The following is a 12769-nucleotide window of genomic DNA, read 5'->3' on the forward strand; positions in this document are numbered from 1 at the left end:
ATATAAAGTATAAAGTAATTTGCTAAAATGTTAATTCTGAGTGGTATATTAGGTGTTTTAAGCTTTTTATGCACTTTGTATTATTGAAATTATCTCTCATAAGAATGTCTTCGATGAAGCGGTAAGAAGTGTTAATTTTATTAAATCTTGATTTTTGAGTGCAACTGTTTTTAATATTCTGTTCAATGAAATGGAAAATACACTGCACATCAAACACCGCTGGGGCATACTAGAATATAGTGGTTGTCTAGAGGACAGAAATCGTGCTACTGTTTGAGGTATGAGCTGAACTAGCCAGTTTTGTTTTTTTTAAGGAACACTATTTTTTGCTTTAAAAATGACTGACCAACTATGGTTATTCAGACTTGGGTATTTGGCAAATAGTTTCTCAAAAATGAATGAAGTTGATCTGTCAACTTCAAGGCAATCTACTGGCAAAATTTGTTGCAGTGATAAAATTCGCATTGTCAAGTGAAAACTAGAATTCTGAAAACACTTATATCTGGCACTGTGGGCCTGGGTCGGCTCCCCAGTTACATTTTTCTTACATGAAATTCATGATGATATTAACAAACGTGGTTTGTTTGTTTGTTTGTTTGTTTCCCGTCATTGGATAATGAACTGTGTTAACATTGGGAACATCTGCATAACTCAGTGAATCAACATTTTCCAAATGATCAATGCATGATGGTTCAAAATCCACATGTGAGTAAAATATTCATTTAAAGTGTGCAATAGCTCAATAATGGGCTTTAATGCAACAGAGATAAAAAAAATTCATTGGTATTTCAGATTCCACATTGTCATTAATCTTTAAGAAACTACCAATTGCCAAGTATCAAAGAAGAATATTTATGATGATCTGGAAAGCTATTAAAATCCACCCCGCCCCTTCATCTTCAAACCACATCTCTGAATGAGAAGAGAGTTTCTTCACATACTCCAGCCAAAACAGCGTATCACACCAGGCTGAATGCAGACGCATATATGAGAGTCCAGAGGTCTTCTGTTAAGCCAGACATGAAAGAAATTTATAAACTATGAAAAAATACCACTCTTTCCACTAAGTTATTTTGTGTTGGTAAATATGTATGTTTTTCATTAAAATGCCTAGGGAGAAATCTGATCATAGCTCTGACTATACTAATAGCTTAAAAAATGTGGACCATCGCATAAGATTAGTCTTAACTCTTAAAATTGAGAGGAAAAAAAAAAGGCATAGCTGTCAATGCTCATGATAGACAGTATGACAAATGCTGATTTTCTGTCTTGATGCGTAAAATGATGTTTAAAAAAGGTTTCTTTCATCAGAATTCATCAGCATAGTATTCATTGCTGAGGACGTTTTTGGAATTCTGGTGTATGCTAATTAGTGAGCATATATTGTACACCAGCTGGGAGGTAGGTCTGGGGATGGGGCGGGAATAGACAGATGAGTAAAATGTGGTGGATGCCCTGGAAAAGCTCAGCTGTTCAACTGATGGATCATTGGAAGGGGGAGATTTGGAGAAAATGGATAGTACAGAGGTGGGTGTGGTCAAATCTTGAATAATTGGTACAAACAAAGGAAGCAAAGAAGAAAGCCAATTATTTGTACACTATGCAGTGCAGTGTAAAGCACATTAACTTTGGGACCAAAGAGACTAAGTTAGGAATCTTATTTATACCACCCACCATGTTTTCTCCTTGGGCAAGTCAGCCTAACCTTTCTAAACCTCAGTTTGCCCATCTGTGAAATGGAGGGTTACATGTATCTCCAGAGTCTTAATGAGAATTAAATGAGATAAGTATATAGCATTTAATGACCTAGCACATAGCTGGTGCTCAACAAACGGTAGAAAATGTTCATGTAGATTCTTTGCAAAGGCTGCAAAGACCTTAGAGACTGATTCAGCCTCCTCACAGTACAGCTGAGGATGGTGAAACCCAAAGAGACCCGTGGAGGCAGAGCTGAGGCTGCCGCCTGAGCCCGTGGATTCTGTTGTTCTTCCCTTTCTGGTTCTTTGTTGCCTGGAGAGTCCGAAGGCAGACGCCAGTGAGTGAGTGAGCGAGCCTAGAAATTCAGAGAATTTAATTTCTGAGCTTCACTCCTCTGCTTAACTATGGGAAACCACCATTTACATTCCATTTTAGAAAGACTTGGTAGCCGTAAGAGCCCACTTGTCCTGACCCGAGGCAGAAAGAAAGAAGCACAGTCAACAATACCCGATTCGATGTGCTGGCTAGAGCATCTCGAATGGATTTTTCCTGGCTGCTTAGTTAGTTAACTGACATCTGTCTTCAAAGGAGGCCCGTGAGAAATGAGGTTCCGATGCCAGAAATCTCCTGGTCTAATTTAGAGAAAGTAAAATCATAGACATAGGAAAATGTCGAAGGACAAGTATTACATAAAAATTACCTAAGTATTCCCAAAATGTATTTTCTGAGTTAACCAAAATGAAACTCCTTTCACCAGCCTCTGGTAATAATACACTGATGAAGAAAGAACCGGTATCTTTGAACAATGCCGGAGTGGCTATTTGTAAAGACCAGGGGTAATGACAGAAGGCAGGGCAGTTGAATGGCCCTGGTTTCACTGAGGACTGGGTGGTGTGGTCACTCAGCCACCGGAGGTGGTGGGCGTGGCAGTCAGAGTCAGTGGCCTTGCAGGGGTGGCCCTTGGCAGCGATTGTCCCGGGAGGAAGTGCTCCCCCGATGTCCGAGTGGGCCTGGCAAAGGGTTCCTTCTTCTACGAATGGCGACAGATATCCAAAAGGAAACAGCACACAACGGCCAGAGACTTGCTTTGGACACACACAAAAATAGCAGTGACCTCTACTATTCTAGGTGCCCTCTCATTCCTGGTGTCACTTGAGCCTCACAACTTTGGGGAGTGGGGAGGGAAGCCACCACTACTAGGCCACTGGGGAAACTGAGGAATGGAGGCTAAGTGACTTGGCTGTGGTGACACAGCTTATCAGGGCCTGGTGTCCCAGCTTCCACACCAGGAGGCTCTCCACAACCTCAGGCCCTTGTCTTAGTCTCTCTCCGCCACCAGAATGGCGAAAGGTGAGTGGCCCCTTCTACGTTTCCTCTCTCTCTGGTTTGCCTCCTCCCCTGGCCCCGCAGCCGATGAGGGGAGTTGCCACAGAGCAGTTCCTGACCACACACCTGAGTGGGGTTCTTACGCCTGCCTCTACCACCCCGTCTGCTACATCGCTACACCCGGTCTCATACCGTTGGCTGTGCCATGTTTGCTTCTGTTTTCTCTCAATTCCTTGGATTCGGTTGAATTAGTGAACAGAGGAACGAGAAGAAGGTAACCCTCTATTTTAATGGCTCTCACCTAGAGCAGAGTCTTCCCCTCCATCTAAACAAATGTGAAAGTCTTGTGGGGCATTTTGGTGGTGACAGTGGCTTGGGGAGCCTCTGGCAATCCCTGGGTCAGGAGGCCAATCATCCTGCAATGTGGGGGAGTAGCTCACATACCGCATGACTGTGAGGAACTGTCTCACCCCCGATGCCAATAGCCCCACAATGAGAAACGCGGCTCTCGCTGGATAATCAGCCCTGGTGAAATTCGAATGACCTCCCGACGATCACTGTGTAAAGAAGAGCTGTTTCATGAAGTGGACAGTTCCACAGCTGTGAGCGGGCAGCATGATGCAGCAGGCAGAGCATGGCTGGGGCTTCAGAAGTGAAAACGGCGGTTAGCAGTGCGATTCTGAAGCCACGTGGCCTGGGCTGATATGGTGGCTCTGCCATTTACTCCTGTGTGATCGTGGCAGTTGCTTAGTGCTCTCTGTGCCTCAGCTTTCACTATTTGTAAAGTAGGTCAACTATATCCTGTTTCGTTTGTCTGGCACATCTACTCAGAGTCCAGTAAATGTTAGATAGTATTGTTATAATGCCCACCATCTGCAGGATCTTGGGCAGGATATTTCTGGGCTCTGTGCCCCAGTTTCTTCATTATTATGAAGCCTACTTCAAAGTGTTTTTGTAAGATCCAGTGAGAAAACCTCTGTGAAGGGCCAAGCATAACAGGTATGATGCTCATAACAACCTCATGAAGGTATTACCCTCATTTTATAGATGGGGAAGCTGAGGCACAAAGAGGTTTAAGTAACTTGGCCAAAAATATGCCATGAGTAAGTAGGAGAGCTGGGGCTTGGGGACCTGGGGCTCACTTAGGAAGTGTGTCCATGTCCACACAGCTGCAGGGCTGGCCCTGCCCACCTGCCTCTCCTGTGGCCTGCTCCCCTCCCAGGGCCAGGCAGGGCTTCCTTCAGAGCCAAGGCCGTGGGCACTTGCTGACAATCTCAGGTAATTTGACACTGGACTCAAATAGACATCTTGAAGAATGGACTCCTTTTTTCCCATGGTGGCTGTTGGCAGGACAGGATGACCTGTGCCTGCTACATGAAGAGACACTGCTGGGGCGTGGACAGAGGCGGCCTGGTGATTTGGCCAGATACTCGGCTCCCTCAGATCTGCACACTGCCTGCGTCCCCCGTGCATGGCATTTGATGGCCCTTGTCAGCTCAGCATCAGATATCAATGTTGTTTTGATTTTCCATTCCTCTGTCACCTCCTGACCCAGGCTCAACCACTGACTTAGCTTGGCATTTCTGGATATCACCTGTAGATGACTCTGTCACCCATCACCCCCTCCCATCCCTCCGGCCCGTCTGTCAGTCAGTGTGCAAGGACCGTGGTGTTTTCCCATATCCTCCTTTGGTTGCCTTGTTGTTGACATTGAGCCATTTCAGCAGAGGAGATTCACTGCACTAAAGAACTACGTGATGTCCCAGTAAGTGTCAGGCACGAGGAACGACTTCCATTGTGTGGAGCAGAGTCGTGGCCCCCTCATGTTTGTGGCAGACCCCGCTCTGGCGTCCTGGGCACCGCCCTGCCATCAGCCAGGAGAACAGTAGGGCTCTGCATCCAGCAGGATTCTCTTTTGCAGAATCATAGATAAGCTGTTCCCATATTTCTTCCAGCACTGCAGGAAAATGACAAACTCGAAGGCCAGAGTTTACACAGACTAAATAGAGTGGGAATAGATCTGAGAGCTCATTGGGCCAAAAGGTGGCAAATAGATTTTATTTCGTGCCAATTGCAACTGATCGAGAGTGGCTGCACACGCTTGGTTAGAAGTCCAGTTTGAGCTCAGAGGAAATGATGCCCTGATAGTCACGTCTGTCTTGGGCACAGGATGGGAGGGTGGCCATTCATGGGCCATATATTGCCATCGCTGACCTAGCTCAATTTTCTCCATTTATAGAATGGGAAATTACATCCCAACGAAATGAAAGGACTTCTTTCAGTTCACATAACTTGTTAGTAGTAGATTGAAGAAGGATTTTTAACATTATTCAATACATTTCCATTCTTGTGGGGATAGAGACATTGGAAATAGATAAGCCTGAGTTCAAATCCCTAATCTGTCATTTACCAGCCGTGCGACCTTGGTATGTCATTTAATGTCTCTGTGCTTCAGTTTCCTCCTTTTTAATGGGAATAAAAACACCCATGTCATTATTGGGAGGATTAAATATAACAATAGTATGCGTAGTTCAGGGCCTCATGCTTAAATGTTTAATATTTTTCCTTTTTTAACATAAAGTGATACACATTGTTCAGATGACCTCCCTGGGAGCAATTTGCACGCCACAGCTATGACTTAGTTGTAGAATTGTAGATCTGGTTTGTTTGGTACCAGATTACTTTTAAATTTCCCCAGCTTTAAAATTGCTATGACTACAAATAAATAACTTTAAAGGATTTTCTTTTAGTTGTTTCTGTGAGCTAGTACTTGGTAAATGAGCCCCGGAGGATTTTCTGGAGTCAAACCAAGGTCTTACCAGGTGCAAAAGCCACTTGCAGCTCTCACATCTCTTTGGCGCTGGGCAGTTCGTGCTCTGAGCCTTTGGTGCATCACACCTCCTCATAGTGATGGCTTTTCTGCTCAGTTGCCTCGAAAGGCCCTGAGCCTCGAAAAGGCAGGAACCGGTCTGAATCATCGCAGTGTCCAAGTGTCCACGCAGGGCCTGGGTGCCTGGCCGTGGCGGCTGACTCCATCTCTAGGGGTTGAGGAAGGGCATCCACGGCTTATTCATGGCTGGGGACTTGAAACTTGCAGAGCCTGGAACTGGGTTCATCTGGGACTCTGGAACTTGAGCCCAGTCACTTCATCTCGTGGCCTCTTGACTGCTCCATGCATTAAGTGGGGGAGCTGCTAGGTGACCCTTCTGTCCTTGAAGCAGAAGCTACATGGGCAATCAGGAGAGGCTGCCACCTCCTGGACAGGGAGCTGGGTAGAGCCGCAACATGTCGGTGTGAACACCTATACCTCCTCTAATAGCCATTTCAGGTTAAGCAAAGCTCTGCCCCAGGAGGAAGGGAGGGAGAGAGGAGAGAATCAGGCCCAAAGAGCTGGGCTCAGGTGAGATTTATAAACAGGAACATGGAAACTCGCGGAAGAGCTAAGCCACGCACAGGAGAATGGGCGAGTCTCAGCGAGACCATCCTAAGACGTAAAGAACTAACGAGCAAGAGGCCACACTTCTTGGGGACTCCGAGGGCCATCATGTAACTGTGTCCCCAGACCAGGATCACAGAAGCCGTTTGCAGCTGAGAAAACCCGACAGGAATAAAAGGAAGCTTTGGCACTTACATTGTCCATTCAGTTATCTTTATTCGTTGCCTCGTGTCACCTGACTGTGCTGGGGGGAGGGGAAAGAAGCATAACTGAGGCACTGTCTCTGTTTCTAGGATGCCAGAAATTTAGCCGGGGAGAAAGACACACAGATATTTTAGGGAGGCAGTCGTATTTATCACTATGCCACGGCACGCACTGTTTTGTGTTACGTCGTGTTCCTCAGGGTATCGTCCCTTAGCCTATCCTCGTCTGAATAAGAGCCGTGTGTCCGCACCTCCCTGGTGATGATCGGGGCATGGGCACGTGACTCATTCAGGGGATTTGGAGTTCTTCCCTGGCAATTCTCTAACTGGAACTCAGAAAAAGAAGCACCGTTTCTCTCTGGAAGTAAAGCGGTGATGGAGTTGGGGTGTCAAGGGCTGCAGAGACAGTTTCCCATTTCAGAAAAGCAGGCAGTTGAGAACATAAAAGTGACAGACAGGAAGAAGCAGAGATAAGAGGCCACCCCACACCCAACCCACACACACAGGGCAAGAGGGAGAGAACGAGAGGGAGAGAGAGGTGGGCAGTGGGGGCGTCTGAGTCCCTGCTTCCACCTTCTGCCCTGCATCTCTGGGGATTTACAAACGCCAGCGAAATCGTTCCCTCCCTTCTCGTTTTTTCTCTTTTGTCTTTTTCTCCGCTAGCTCCAATTCAGTTTTTGTCACTTCGGATCAAAGGTCCCGACTTCCATGCTCACCTCTACCCTTCCCAGGTAGAAAATGAAAGGAAATGGTATTAAACACCTATGATGGGCCACACATTATTCTAGACACTTTGCAAATGATCTCACTTAATTCTCAACGTGACCTGTGAGGTCGGGCTCCGTAACCCCATGTTATAGTTGAAAAGAGAGAGGTTGAATAGCTTGCTCAAAATCACAGAGCTAATAACTGAAACGTATGTGGGAAATGATGCTGAGCGCGGCGGTGGAGGAAAATGCTTTTCTCAAGCAGCTCACGGGGTTACGCAGACAACCACAAACAAATGACTTAAAGCGAAGACTAAAGGATGAGAAGGGGTCATCTGCGGAGGGGGGGGGGCATTGATGGTAGTTGGAAAAGAACAGAGACTTGGGGAGAGGGTGTTGGCTGGGCGCAGGAGACACTGCTGTGGGGGCGGGGGGTGCTGGCTGGGCGCAGGAAGACCGGTTAGGAGGAGGCTGTGACAGCAGACAGAAGGCCGGTGATGGCAGTGGCTGGCACTGACCCTGAGCAATAGAGGATTTGAGGGAAATGTCAGCGTTGGACGCAGGACTTGTTCGTGGATTAGACCTAGTAGGACAGAAAAACGAAGGCTTGCTTCCCAGTTCAGAGGAGTAAAGAGAGACATCTCCATGCCTAGGCTGACATTGTGGGACAAGGAAGGGAACACACGCCGGGGGTGCTGCAGCCTGTTTGCAACAGGGAAGGAGAAAAGAAGTGTGAAAATATCCTTTGCGTGTTGGTTGCCATTGTGGGGGGTGGGGGTCTGGCTAAGTCGGTGCAGTAGGGAAGAAAACCCAAAACAAATGCAGCGTAATTCGTCTTGAAAATGGAATTCCTTAGTAGGTTGGAAAACCCTGTTCCAACAGCAAGGGCCGGGATACTAGCTCCCAGGAGGCTTGTCTTAGAGCTCAATGCTTTGCACACATCTTTGGTACCAGTGTCTTTTTAAAGGAAGGAGGAAGAAAGAGAGAGAGAGAGAAATATTCTGATTCTCGGAACTGTACCTGTGTCAGTCAGGCAGCCAACAGCCTCTGCTGAGAACGCCACAGTGTGTAGAAGAGCAAAGCTGCCAGTCCCCTTTCTCAGGACCTTCCGAACGCTGCGTTCGATGGCTGAGTCCATGAGCTATGAGATTATATACCGCCTTCGACTCATAATAGAAAATGCTTCACTCGTCCGTTTAGTCCAGAGACTTCCCTACCATGGCCTCAGCCAAAGCGTGAAAGGCCATGCCATTGAGTGGTGACAATCGAGTGGTGAATCGAGTGCCGTCCAGCCATGCAGGTGTGCCCTGAACAGCTGCAGGGGGCTGTGATTCACAGAGGCGACAATGTTCCCGGTGTCCCTGGAGCTGTGTGTACATGTCACACAGGATTACACATTGGTCTTGCACGAGAACACCTCATTTCAAGTTCCAGCCTGGTTTCCTAATGGTTGTGAGAATCTCCGAATGAGTCCCTTTCCCTCTCTGGGGCTTAGTTCTTTCTACTGGCTGCAAAATAGGGAAGGAAAAATGGACCAGATCAATTTTTCCACAAGTATGAGTACTGGAACACTTAATTCTGTAGGCTGTGATTAGGTCTTATAAGAAAACGGCACAAGGTTAAAAAAAAAAAACAAAAAAAAAAAAACAAGGAATAAACTGGATTTGAAAAACTAACAAACATGGGTTTTTGTAATGGACCTATACTATAATAATGTACAATATGAAACAACGAAAGTGGGATTAAAATCACAGAGTTTAACCAGCATTTTACAGTTTCGGACCAGGAATGTATTTTTATTTTTCAAGGAATAAGTGGTTGTACACCACCACTTTGTTGCTGGAGCGACAGTTTTTCTCAAAAAATTTTAACCACGGATTATTTTGTAAAGTTATTATACTAAAATTAGAAAATACAGATCAGTGAAAAAGAAAATGAAAGCTACTCAAGGAATAGAAATATTTATAAAACATGATTTAAATGTAAAAACGAAAAGCACCTGCCATCTGCAGAAATCCACACAAGTAACATTTTATGTATTTCCTTGCAGACATTTTTATCTCTGCATATATTGGTATTGTCCAGATGAAATGATGGTATTTGCCAGAGACCCTGGATCCCTAACTCCTGAGTCCTGCTCAGGAAATATATGCGCAGAGGACAAGGTCAGACAGCGCAAGCCTTCGTTACGCTGAGACTTTTGCTCCGGAAGACCCAGACCAGAGCTGGCTGAATTTCATCATCTAGTCCTCTCTAGAGAAGAGGCATCTTCCCGAAGGGTCCACCCCTTGCTCTTATTACAGCAGCAACCTGGATGAACACAAGAACCCCCCAGAACTGAGCCCAAGAGGGAGAACATGTGTGTGGACGAAAGTGGGATCACGCCATTCGACAGGAAGCATCTTTCTCTGCGATCATTTACCCTGACGACGGCAGAAGGACCGCTCTTGGCCCACGGCCCCTTGGAACTGCTCCCTTAAAGAACCTCAGAGACCTCAAAAAGCAGCAATCAATGACATAGTTGTTTGAAAGATCTCTCGTTCTGATCAGAGGTGTGGAGTGAGAAGGATCGGGGCGGGGCCTGGTCTCCGAGTTCCTCCAATGGCTGTAGTCACTCCCTTTGAAAAGTAGAGGACTTCCAGCTCTTAAACCAGTGTGTCCAAGGTGTAGGATACACACTCCTGGTTCTACTTATCATGATTTGAGATCATCCATAGGCGAGGCATGAAACGGTACTGAGGGGACAATTCCCTTTTCAATTTTCTTTCAGTCTTTCCAATTATGCCTACAGAAAGCAAGCCTCGGGCACCGTGTCTTCAGCAAGCAGCACTATCTAGTTAGAATCCAATAATAGTGCCCAGTTTTCATCATAATAGTTATGAGGTACCCTCAGTTCCTTCAAGGATTACAACAACATGGAAAAATCTTCCTAGTTTTGGTTTTCCATTTATGATAATCGTATAAAGTTTCCTTGTAAAATGAACTTAAGTTAAAAGTCGACCGGATTTAAAGAAAACCATTGAGTAAAAATAATATGGGTAGCATGCAACTATGACAAAAATCATGAAGAAGGAACACCAGTGACTGAAAGTGAGGAGACACTGTTGAGGGAAAGAATCTGCCTGAGGTGAAGATGTGCAAGACGGGTGATCTCTAATAAGGGAAGATCCTTTTGCCCACCTCCCAGACTGATTTTTCCAGAAAGATAATGATGCGCACGGGAGCCAGGTCTCCTTGTCCAGGGATTGGGAGAGACACTTCTCTGTGATTCTCCCGCACTGTGAGGCAGAATAGCATAGTCAGGTCTGGGCGGTGGAAAGAGAAAATGGAGCTGAAGTGTCTGGCACAGCAGGAGTGGAGGTATTTGCAATGCAGCCTTGGAGACAGGGCACTGAGGCAGTGATGCTGGGACCTGTGTCCTTGTGTCTGTTCTTGGGAAGGGAGAGGAAACCTTGGCAGAGGATGGGTGGTGGGTTCTGCCTTTGCCCTGATACCATCATAGGCAAAATTTCAGGTCAGTAAGCCCAAGCAGTGAGGAGAGGTGGTCCTCCATGATGGCTTGTTGACCAGAGGAATAAGCACTCCAAGTTTCTACTCCGAGTGTCTGTCACAGTCTCTCTCTGGAGTCCTCAGGTTGTTTGGAGGGATGAGGACCAAAAGAGGCCATCACTGGACAGAGCCTGAGTTTTCACTTGAAGATTTGTCCACTGTGGAGGCAGTCCCTGGACAAACAGAGCAGCCCAGCAACGCTGTGACATTTCAGCGTGGCCAGAAAAACTTCAGGTTCATAAAAAAATCCTTCCGGTTTTAAAATCGCTGTCACGTACATTAGGTCACATGTCTGAAAGCCACAACAGTACCTGAGGCATATTAAGCGTCATATAAATGTTAGTTTTGTTGCTGCTCTTGATAATGTTATTCTTATAATTTTTATCTTCACCCTGAGAGGTAGACAAGGCAGTGATCAATATTGGAGTCAGTTTATGGATAAAGAAAGAAACTCAGAGAGATTAAGTAACTTGCCTAAGTACATATAGTAAATAAACAGCAGAGCCAGAACTCAAAGCTAGGTTTTTAGACTATAAATCTCAGCTTTCAAAACATGATGAAACACCTCTGCTTATAAAGTGCTCTCACATGTGACTTTGTCACCTATCAGCCCTCTTAGGTGGGTAGGCTCTGGGTGGGGGCCGTGGTCATGAGCAAGGCTTTACCAAGAGCCAGGTGTGGAAGTGAATCTACGTTCTATCACTCACCACTCCCGTGACCTTGAGCTGGTTTCTTAACCTCTCCGGATCAAATATTAAGAATATTGTTAGAACTGGGCATCGGAGGGAAAGGGAAGCAGTGTGCACCTGCTTGAAGCTGAAAGTCCTGTGGCAAAAAGAGTGAGGATGACAAGTACTGACTTGGTCAGAAAGATCTGAGAGCAAGAACATTTCAAACTCCTGTTATTCTCAGCGTCATCTCCTTAAATGAGATAATGCAGATAAATCAATAATCAGTTCCCTTTCCTCAGACCAACTTTCAGACGTAAGTACTAATCAGAAGAAAGCCTTCATTTCTGATGTTACAACCTTGGGGAAGAGAGACCAGTGAGAATCAGGGCACTAATTGCGATGGACAGGAAAGACGGGAGGAGGATAATCTAGAATTTTGCTTCCCAAATTCTGGTCCTTAGACCAGCAGTGTGGGCATCGCCTGGAGTTTTTTGAAAATGCAGAATCTGAGACACCGCCGGCCCCCACTCCTGCCCCCAGAACTATTGGGTGCGAATCTGCATTGTGGTAATACTGATGTCTGGGTCCTCCCCCTAGAAAGTTTAAAGTAATTGATCTGGACATTAGGATTTTTCAAAGTTCCCCAAATGATTCTAAGGAAACAAGCAGAGAGAAGAGGCAGAGCAAGTACACTCAGCATACGATTATCCTGCTGCGGTAACAACTTCAGATAACCCCGTGCTCTGGTTTTAGTTGGAGACACTCGGCACAGTCTAGCACGAGGCCAGCAGAAGCCTCTGCCGCTAGCCACAGCCATTTTGCAGAAAGCCTGGATCATGAAGACACCTTGCCGTGAACCACAGGCAGAGACTGGGAGTGGAAGAATCGATACCGTGACGTCCTTTTGCTTCTGCCGTTGTCCACTATTTTAAGAGCTTCTTGTTGAGGTCGATCCGTGGGAGTAAGTTAACAGGATTTAGATAAGTTTTAGGGTCAGAGCTTATGAAATTACAAATCCTTCTGGAAGAGATTGGAGGAAAAGCTACTTTCCATCAACCGCACTCTATCGGAGATACAATTTCTCTTGTCTTGCAGATGTGGGTCGGGTTATAAGTTGAACCAGGAAACGATGGACCCAGGAGAAAGACAGCTCACTGAGTGGAATTAAAAGGTGTAGAG

The sequence above is a fragment of the Pteropus medius genome, unplaced genomic scaffold (assembly GCF_902729225.1).
Source record: "Pteropus medius unplaced genomic scaffold, Ma_sr-lr_union100, whole genome shotgun sequence".
NCBI lineage: Eukaryota > Metazoa > Chordata > Mammalia > Chiroptera > Pteropodidae > Pteropus > Pteropus medius.